Source organism: Tachyglossus aculeatus, chromosome 2, assembly GCF_015852505.1.
Source record: "Tachyglossus aculeatus isolate mTacAcu1 chromosome 2, mTacAcu1.pri, whole genome shotgun sequence".
Classification (NCBI taxonomy): Eukaryota; Metazoa; Chordata; class Mammalia; order Monotremata; family Tachyglossidae; genus Tachyglossus; species Tachyglossus aculeatus.
This window is the reverse complement of record NC_052067.1, coordinates 159,514,888-159,525,792: the sequence shown is the minus strand read 5'-3', so window position 1 is coordinate 159,525,792 and position 10,905 is coordinate 159,514,888. Positions and strand designations below refer to the sequence as shown.

General features: G+C 44.7%; 1 non-coding gene across 1 annotated transcript; it reads left to right on the top strand.

Annotated features, from left to right (window-relative positions):
• The first annotated feature begins 2,920 nt into the window (after window positions 1-2,920).
• LOC119923717 lies at window positions 2,921-3,058 on the top strand. Its single transcript, XR_005448945.1, has one exon. It is a non-coding gene; the product is annotated as a small nucleolar RNA SNORA7 (small nucleolar RNA).
• The last annotated feature ends 7,847 nt before the right edge of the window (window positions 3,059-10,905 follow it).

The window sequence follows — 10,905 nt, the reverse complement described above, 5'->3', positions numbered from 1 at the left end:
GTCACATTTTATGCACCCGTATCTCAATAATAGTTTCTTTCCACTCACTATCTTGGGCTGGTTTTTAGGGGAAGGTTTGAGGTCTTTGTTCCCAAAGTGCCATCTCAAAGTTGAAAACAAATGCTTGCAGAAGCCAATCAATATCTTCATTCAATCATATATATTAAGCGTTTACTGCGTGCAGAGTGCTGTACTAAGCGCATGAAAAGTACAATTCGGCAACAGAGACAATTCCTATCCAACAACAGGCCACTTAGTAAAAACAAGGCAAATATCTTCTCTTCAACACAGAAATACACATTTTAGTTTGGTTAATTTTTAGATGATGCTGATAATGATAATAATGATAATAATAATCATAATGATGATAAGTGGTGTTTGTGCTTACTATGGTCTAAGCATAATATGAAGCACTGGGGATAATACAAGATAATCGGGTCAGACATAGTCCCTGTCCCACTTAAGGCTCATTGGCCAGCCAAGATTTTAATTTCATATCCCAGAGAAATAAGAAAATAATGTAATTAAAAGTAGAAGTGGGTTTATGTTATTAACAAAAATGACCACTCAAATATCAGTGCGACTGAGCAAAATAACAGAAGGGAGGGAGAATCCAAAGGGGAAGCAGCATTACTTAGTGGAAGAGGACTTGGAATCTCTAATTCCAGCTCAACCACTTGTCTGCTGTGTGATTTTGGGCAAATCACTACAGTCTTCTGTGCCTCAGTTCCCTCATCAGGAAAATGATGTCCCAGTTCCAGTGCTCCCTTATACTTAGAATGTGAGTCTCATGTGGGACCTTAATTATCCTGTATCTACCCCAACATTTATTAATAATAATGATGGTACTAAGCACTTACTATGTACAAAGCACGGTTCTAAACGCTGGGATTACAGTGCTTGGCATACAGTAAGCATTAAAAACCATTATTATTTTTATTAGTAGTAGTCGGGGAGAAAAACCCTGGATCTGAGGGCACCACATTGGGTCCAAACCCACAAAGTCTGCCCTGACCCTCCTAACGTGAGTAGTGACTGCTAGTCTGTGCTTAGAACAGTGCTTTGCACATAGTAAGTGCTTAATAAATGCCATTGTTAATAAATGTCCTTATTAGTCTGACAGGGTAAAGCCTTGTTCTCCAGCTAGCTAAGAATTGAGCACTTCGCGACCTCATCGCTGTTCATCCTTCTATTTCCACAGCAGCCTTAACTCGAATACTGCAGCAGTTTGCAACTACAAGGCTCCCTTGGAAAGGGAGGATGAGAGAAGAGAGTAATACTGGCATAGTGGATAGAGCACTACTTGTCTGCTGTGTGACCTTGGGCAAGTCACTTCAGTGGGCCTCAGTTAACGCATCTGGAAAATCAGGATTGAGACTGTGAGCCCCACAAGGGACAAGGACTGTGTCCAATTGGATTTGCTTGTATCTACCCGACTGCTTAGTTCAGGGCCTGGCACATAGTAAGCACTTAATAAATCCCATCATTAATAGATGATAGGAAAGAGGAAGGAACTGGGGTGGAGGGGGTGAGTGAAGAGAACAGTTGACTGGGCAACTTTTTATGATATTCGTTAAGCACAGCACTAAACACTGGAAAAATGATAGTATTTCTTAATCTCTTTTAAGTGCCACACAATTTACAAAGCACTGGCATAGATACAAGATAATCAGGTTCAATGCAGTCTCTGTCCCACGCAGAGCTCACAGGATTAATCCCCATTTTACAGATGATGAACCTGAGGGCCAGACAAATGAAGCGATCTGCCTGAAGTCACACAGCAGGTAAGTGGTAGACCCGGAATTAGAATTCAGGTCATCTGACTCTCAGGCCTGTGTACTATCCAGTGTTCATTCATTCATTCAATCATATTTATTAAGCGCTTACTGTGTGCAGAGCACTGTACCAAGCGCTTGGGAAGTACAAGTCGGCAACATATAGAGACAGGCCCTACCCAACAACGGGCTTACAGTCTAGAAGGGGGAGACAGAGAACAAAACCAAACCTGGAGACAGGTGTCAAAATCGTCAGAACAAATAGAATTAAAGCTCTATGCACATCATTAACAAAATAAAAAGAATAGTAAATATGTACTAAACTTTTTCCAATGGCTGTTAACACTGTCCAAATATTTCCTAACATAGTGTTGTGATGACCCAGCCAAGAGGAAAAAGTCTCAATTGCATTTTCATTCATTCATTCACTCATTTAATCGTATTTATTGAGTGCTTACTGTGTGCAGAGCACTGGACCAAGCTCTTGGGAAGTCCAAGTTGGCAACATATAGAGACGGTCCCCACCCAACAGCGGGCTCACAGTCTAGAAGGGGGAGACGGACAACAGAACGAAACAGATTAACAAAATAAAATAAGTAGAATAAATATGTACAAGTAAAATAGAGTAATAAATCCGTACAAACGTATATACATCTATACAGGTGCTGTGGGGAAGGGAAGGAGGTAAGGTGGGGGGGATGGAGAAGGGGAGGAGGGGGAGAGGAAGGAGGGGGCTCAGTCTGGGAAGGCCTCCTGTAGTCTTATAGATGTCTCAAATATCTGATGCAGAAAGAAATATTTGCTGCCACCAGCATCTGAATCTTCCCTTTAGACTGTGAGCCCACTGTTGGGTAGGGACTGTCTCCACATGTTGCCAACCTGTACGTCCCAAGCGCTTAGTACAGTGCTCTGCACACAGCAAGCGCTCAACAAACACGACTGATTGATTGATTGATTGATTCCTTGTCCCATAGCAGGGCATTGGAGAATTTCATTGTTTGGAGAAAGGCTTGTAGACAGATAACCTCTACCTAGTCAATGAGTAACAACAGAGAGCAACTATTAAGAAGAATTACTACCTAGAAAATAAACAGTTTTTTGAGACATATATTAGAGGGAAATATCTTTCAGTACTAAATGTAATTACCCTCTCAGGGTCACACCTGGGGAGTTTCCAGTACTCTACCAGTCTCGGCTATGGGAGGGAGAGTCAAGCAGAGGCCTACCCATTCTGTTCCTAGCTTGCCCAGTGGCTAGGGAGTGGCAGGCCATCTGCTACAAGTCAAAACTCACCCGTGCTGGGCAGCAGCAGCATAGGAGAGAGTCCATGGAGGAGATTCGAGTTCACTGTGCGGAAGGAGGTAATGGTCAACGACTTCCTTATTTTTCCCAAGAAAACTCTATGGATCCACCACCAGATGATTGCAGATGGGGGGGGGGGGGGGGGGGTTCTGGGAGAGATGTGTCCGCGGTGTCGCTATGGGTCGGAAATGACTCGACGGCATAAGACAAGACTATAGGTAATAGCTGATACAAATTCCCATGCATCAATCAGTGATATTTATTGTTTACTGTATGTAGATTACAATACTATGTACCTGAGAAACTACAATATAAGAGTATCGATAGAAATGATCCCCGTCCACGAGGAGCAAAACGTCAGTGGTACTTATTGAGCACTTCCTGTGTGCAGATTCATTCATTCATTCAATCGTATTTATTGAGCGCTTACTGTGTGCAGAGCACTGTACTAAGCGCTTGGGAAGTACGAGTTGGCAACATACAGAGGCAGTCCCTACCCAACAGCGGGCTCACAGTCTAGAAGGGGGAGACAGACAACAAAACAAAACATATTAACAAAATAAAATGAGTAGAATAGTAAATATGTACAAGTAATATAAATAGAGTAACAAATCTGTACAAACATATATACAGGTGCTGTGGGGAGGGGAAGGAGGTAAGGTGGGATGGATGGGGAGGGGAGAGAGGAAGGAGGGGGCTCAGTGTGGGAAGGCCTCCTGGAGGAGGTGAGCTCTCAGTAGGGCTTTAAAGGGAGGAAGAGAGCTAGCTTAGATCATTTAGATCACTACAGACAGCTAGCTTAGACCACTGTAGTAAGCGCTTAGGAGAGTACTCATTCATTCATTCAATCATATTTATTGAGCGCTTACTGTGTGCAGAGCACTGTACTAAGAGCTTGGGAAGTACAAGTTGGCAACATTCATTCATTCAATCGTATTTATTGAGCGCTTACTGTGTGCTGAGCACTGTACTAAGTGCTTGGGAAGTACAAGTTGGCAACATAGAGAGACGGTCCCTACCCAATAGCGGGTTCACAGTCTAGAAGGGGGAGACAGACAACAAAACAAAACATATTAACAAAAAAAATAAATAGAATAAATATGTACAAGTAAAATAGAGTAATATTCATTCAATCATATTTATTGAGCGCTTACTGTGTGCAGAGCACTGTACTAAGCGCTTGGGAAGTACAAATCGGCAACATATAGAGACGGTCCCTACCCAACAGTGGGTTCACAGTCTAGAAGGGGGAGACAGACAACAAAACAAAACATATTAACAAAATAAAATAAATAGAATAAACATATACAAATAAAATAAGTAAATAAAGAGTAATATAAGATGAATAAATAAATAAATAAATAAATAAATAAATAAATAAATAAATAAATAAATAGAGTAGTACACATGGTAAGAGCCCGCTGCGGGACAAGGCCTGTGTCCAACCCGATCTCCTTGGGAGCCACCCCGGCATTCATTCATTCATTCAATCGTATTTATTGATGTACATGTACATAGTAATATGTACAAACATATATACAGGTGCTGTGGGGAGGGGAAGGAGGTAAGGCGGGGAAGGGTTGGGAGGGGGAGGAGGGGGGAGAGGAAGGAGGGGGCTCAGTCTGGGAAGGCCTCCTGGAGGAGGTGAGGTCTCAGTAGGGCCTTGAAGGGAGGAAGAGAGCTAGCTTGGCGGATGTGCGGAGGGAGGGCATTCCAGGCCAGGGGGAGGACGTGGGCTGGAGTCGACAGCGGGACAGGCAAGAACGAGGCCCAGTGAGGAGGTTAGTGGCCGAGGAGCAGAGGGTGTGGGCTTGGCTGGAGATGGAAAGAAGGGAGGTGAGGTAGGAGGGGGCAAGGTGATGGACAGCCTTGAAGCCAAGAGTGAGGATTGAGGAGTGTGCTGGCTGGGTGGTAGTAGTTGATCACAGAAGTAAAGTTAGGAGGGGGAGAGCTGATTGAGTACCTTAAAGTCAATGGTAAGGAGTTTCTCTTTGATGCCGAAGTGGATGGGCAGCCATTGGAGGTTTTTTGAGTGGGAAGACACGGGCAGATTGTAGAGACGGTCCCTACCCAACAGTGGGCTCACAGTCTAGAAGGGGGAGACAGACAACAAAACAAAACATATTAACAAAATAAGATAAATAGAATAAATATGTACAAACAAAATAAATAAAGAGGAATAAATCCGTACAAACATATATACATATATACAAGTGCTGTGGTGAGGGGAAGGAGGTAAGGCAGGGGGCGGGGGGGGGGGGGGTGGGGAAGGGGAGGAGGGGGAGAGGAAGGAGGGGGCTCAGTCTACAACAGAGTTGGTAAACACATACCCAGCCAACAATGAGGTTACAGTCAAGTGGGAGTTTTCTCTCCTTTTATATTTTTGTTTTATTTACATACATTTCTGCAAATTGTCTTTGGTCCGATGCCTGAACTGTTTAACACAGAAGAAATTCCATTTTATTGGATATTAACCACAAAACCGTTTACCTAGTCAAACTCTTCTCTCTATGGGTCCTGACTAGAAACCCCTAAAGGAAGAGTTGTTTGGTGTTCTGTTCTTAAGGTCCATTCATTCAAGCATATCTACTGAGCACTTGCTGCGTGCAGAGCATTGTACTAAGCGCCTGGGAGAGTACAGCAATTAACAGCCATTCCCTGCTCACTGTGAGATTAGAGTCTGTAGTTCACCTGCATGGAAGCAGTCACACTACTACAATGTCTGGCATTTGAGAGTATTAAGAGTTCAAGAGCTATAATGTAGAAGAATATGCATCCAGCAATCAATATACTTCAGATGAAAGACAAGCCACCGCATTAGATTATTCTTTCAAAACATGGTTGGATGAAATACAGACAAGATAAAAAAAACCCAGATCTATAGGATAATATTTTCCTTGACTCCAGCTGACATTGAACAAACTTCAACTTATATCAACTTCCAAATGTTTAATAAGATACCTTGTTTCCTGAAATTCTCCTGCGAGACAGCCCATATTATGCAAAGCAGTTTCAGAAATGTATAAGCATAAAAAACCTCTACTCGAGCTGTGAGAGCAGTAATGAATTAGACCACGAATATGCCCTACAGTAATTCTTAAGACTGTTTGCTTTTTTGTGTGATAGTCAGCAGTGGTATCAGCTGCTTTCTCTGCTGTGATTCTGAGTGAAGGATAAGGACATCATTTCAGTAACTGCTTATCCAACTCTTTGCAAGCTTCATATTTCTTCAGATGTGTATTCCTCTTTCCTGGACTCAAGATGGGTATGCAGAACTCAGAGTGCTTAAAAAAAATCTATTTTAAGTAGTCTTCCGAGGTGTGAAGGCGTGCTTGCTGTTGTAGCATTTCGAGAAGATTTCTAATACTCAATGCTTGGAGATATGCAAATATAAATGTTTCATTCTGAACTTCAGAAGGCAGCATGGCCCAGTGAAAAGAGCACAGAAATGCAGGCTTCACTCCTGCCTGAACTCCCTCCCCTTTAAGGTTGGACAGACCACCACTCTTCCCATATTTAGACCCCTAGTAAAATCACATTGCCTCTGGGAGTCCTTCTCTGACTAATCGCTCATCTCCTCACCCTGTTCTCCCTCCCTTCTGCATCCTCTATACATTATTATTATTATTATTATTATTATTATTATTATTACAGTATTTATTAAGTGTTTAATATGTACCAAGCACTGTTCTAAGCGCTGGGGTGGATACAAGGTAATCAGGCTGGACACCGTCCCTGTCCCACATGGGGCTGACAGTCTAAATCCTCATTTTCCAGGTGAGGGAACTGAGGCCCAAAGAAGTGAAGTGACTTGTCCAAGGTCACACAGCAGACAAGTGGCTTCTCCCTGTAATGAATTTCAATTTCTGCCTCCCCGATTCAATAGTAAACTCTTTGAGGTAAGGAACTGTCTTTCCTGCTCTATCGTACTTTCCCAAGCATTTAGGAGCGTGTCATACACACAGTAAATGTTCAAAAAATATCATTTATTGATTGAGGATTGAGCATCAGGAGGCCTGGGTTCTAATTCCCCCTCTGCCATTTGTCTGTTGTGTGACCTGATGTGTGACACACGACTGTGAGCTCCTTGTGGAATGTGTCTACCAACTCTGTTGTATTGTACTCTCCCAAGAGCTTAGTACAGTGTTAGGCACATAGTAAGTGCTCAGTAGCTACCACTGATGATGATATTGGAACCGTTCTACCAACTGTCATATACTCTCTCAGGCGCTTAATACAGTGCTCTGCATAGAGTAAGCACTCAATAATGTTCTGAGCCTTAGCTTCCTCATTTGTAAGATAATTACATTTCTATTTTCTCTCCCACATAGACTATAAGCCTCATGTGGGAACTGTATTCAATCTGATTTTCCTGTACTTATCCCCCACTTAGCATAATAATAATAATAGCATTTATTAAGTGCTTACTATGTGCAAAGCACTGTTCTAAGCTCTGGGGAGGTTACAAGGTGATCAGGTTGTCCCACAGGGGGCTCACAGTCTTAATTCCCATTTTACAGATGAGGTAACTGAGGCACAGAGAAGTTAACTGACTTGCCCAAAGTCACACAGCTGACAACTGGTGGAGCCGGAATTTGAACCCTTGACTCCAAAGCCCGTGCTCTTTCCACTGAGCCACGCTGCTGCTTGGCATATTATAGAAGAACCTAAAAAATGCTACAGTCTTTACTACACTGTTACTGTCACGAAGTAGAGACGTTAGGCTTAGAATGAGTGGCTTTAAAACTTTGCACCAAGATCGAAAACCTCCCTCCCAGACTAATTTTGATCTCAAAGTGTGACCTTTATAGGAAAAAAAGTTGCTGTGGAAAAATTTGAAATCCAGGAGGCTTACTGAGGTTTCTTCTATCACCTAAATTCGTCACTGCTACCAAGGGAACTGGAAAGGACATATGCATAATACTCATCAGACTGTAATTATACTGTACCTAGAAGACGATACTGCTGATGATGGGATTTGCCGAGTCTCCCGAGTTCAGTAGGAAAGACTGATGTGTGATCCACAGGGGCAGGTGGGAATTAGATTCCATGCACAACACAATCCACGGTGCCTAGGTGAGTCTCTGCGCTCCACATCGGGGCTTTCTGATGAATGAACCGTCCCCTACCAGCTAGATTGGTTCTGAGCTGAAGTCTATCTTCCAACCTCTAGAGCACTGAAATGTTCTTCAATTTGGAGCAAAGGATATTCCTGTCTGTAATGATGAACTACAGAATTAATTACAGAATTACAAAAGGCTGCGTGGCTCAGTGGAAAGAGCCCGGGCTTTGAAATCAGAGGTCATGGGTTCAAATCCCAGCTCTGCCACTTGTCAGCCGTTTGACTTTGGGCAAGTCACTTAACTTCTCTGTGCCTCAGTTACCTCATCTGTAGAAGGGGATGAAGACTGTGAGCCACCCGTGGGACAACCTGATCACCTTGTAACCTCCCCAGCGCTTAGAACAGTGCTTTGCACATACTAAGCACTTAATAAATGCCATCATTATCATTATGAATAATTTCTCCCACAAAGGTTAAAGTTGATATTTTACTCTCTAGCTTTTCCAACCAACCAATAAATTGGTGATATTTAGTGAGTGTTTACTGTGTGCAGAGCTCTGTATTTCCCCATCAATCAATCATATTTATTGAGTGCTTACTGTGGGCAGAGCACTGCATTTAGTGCACAAAGTATTAGAGTTGGTAAATTCCCTACCCACAAGTTTACAGTCTAGAAGGGGAGAAGAACATGAATAAACTGAATGAATTACAGATATTTATGTAAGTGATGTGGAGATGATGTTGGGGTGAATAAATGGGGCAAATCCAAGTGCAAGAGTGATGCAGAAATGAGCGGGAGAAGAGGAAATGAGGGCTTATTTGGGAAGGCCTCAGAGAAACAGCATGGCCTAGTGGGAACTGAGGTGCAGAGAAGTGAAGTGACTTACTCAAGGTCACACGGCAAGCTCACACTCTATCCAGCTAGCTATTGTGATATTATTGGTTCATCCACCTCCTCCTTCCCTCACCCCCAACGATCTGGCCTCCTACTTCATTAACAAAATTAAATCCATCAGGTCTGACCTCCCCAAAGTCTCTTCCCCCCTTTCTCCAACCCCCTGGCTCTCAACACTCTCTGCTACTCTCCCATCCTTCCCAGCAGTATCCTCAGAGGAGCTCTCCTCCCTCCTCTCAAGTGCTACTCCGGCCACCTGTGCTTCTGACCCCGTTCGTCTCATCTCATGAAATCTGTCGCTCCATCCCTTCTCCCCTCCTTAACTTCCATCTTCAACCGCTCACTCTCCACTGGTTCCTTCCCCTCTGCCTTCAAACATGCCCATGTCTCTCCCATCCTAAAAAAACCATCTCTTGACCCCACCTCACCTTCTAGTTATCGTCCCATATCCCTCCTACCATTCCTTTCCAAACTCCTTGAACGAGTTGTCTACACGCGCTGCCTAGAATTCCTCAGCGCCAACTCTCTCCTCGACCCCCTCCAGTCTGGCTTCCGTCCCCTTCATTCCACGGAAATTGCCCTCTCAAAGGTCACCAATGACCGCCTGCTTGCCAAATCCAATGGCTCATACTCTGTCCTAATCCTCCTCGACCTCTCAGCTGCCTTTGACACTGTGGACCACCCCCTTCTCCTCAACACGCTATCTGACCTTGGCTTCACAGACTCCGTCCTCTCCTGGTTCTCCTCTTATCTCTCCGGTCGTTCTTTCTCAGTCTCTTTTGCAGACTCCTCCTCCCCCTCCCATCCCCTTACTGTGGGGGTTCCCCAAGTTTCAGTGCTTGGTCCCCTTCTGTTCTCAATCTACACTCACTCCCTTGGTGACCTCATTCACTCCCACGGCTTCAACTATCATCTCTACGCTGATGACACCCAGATCTACATCTCTGCCCCTGCTCTCTCCCCATCTCTCCAGGCTCGCATCTCCTCCTGCCTTCAGGACATCTCCACCTGGATGTCTGCCCGCCACCTAAAGCTCAACATGTCGAAGACTGAACTCTTTGTCTTCCCTCCCAAACCCTGCCCTCTCCCTGACTTTCCCATCTCTGTTGACAGCACTACCATCCTTCCCGTCTCACAAGCCCGCAACCTTGGTGTCATCCTTGACTCAGCTCTCTCATTCACCCCTCACATCCAAGCCATAACCAAAACCTGCCGGTCTCAGCTCCGCAACATTGCCAAGATCCGCCCTTTCCTCTCCATCCAAACTGCTACCCTGCTCATTCAAGCTCTCATCCTATCCCGTCTGGACTACTGCACCAGCCTTCTCTCTGATCTCCCATCCTCGTGTCTCTCTCCACTTCAATCCATACTTCATGCTGCTGCCCGGATTATCTTTGTCCAGAAACGCTCTGGGCATATTACTCCCCTCCTCAAAAACCTCCAATGGCTACCAATCAATCTGCGCATCAAGCAGAAACTCCTCACCCTGGGCTTCAAGGCTGTCCATCACCTCGCCCCCTCCTACCTCACCTCCCTTCTCTCCTTGTACTTCCCAGCCCACACCCTCTGCTCCTCTGCCGCTGATCTCCTCACCGTACCTCGTTCTCGCCTGTCCCGCCATCGACCCCCGGCCCACGTCATCCCCCGGGCCTGGAATGCCCTCCCTCTGCCCATCCGCCAAGCTAGCTCTCTTCCTCCCTTCAAGGCCCTGCTGAGAGCTCACCTCCTCCAGGAGGCCTTCCCAGACTGAGCCCCTTCCTTCCTCTCCCCCTCGTCCCCCTCTCCATCCCCCTCATCTTACCTCCTTCCCTTCCCCACAGCACCTGTATATATGTATATATGGTTGTACATATTTATTACTCTATTTATTT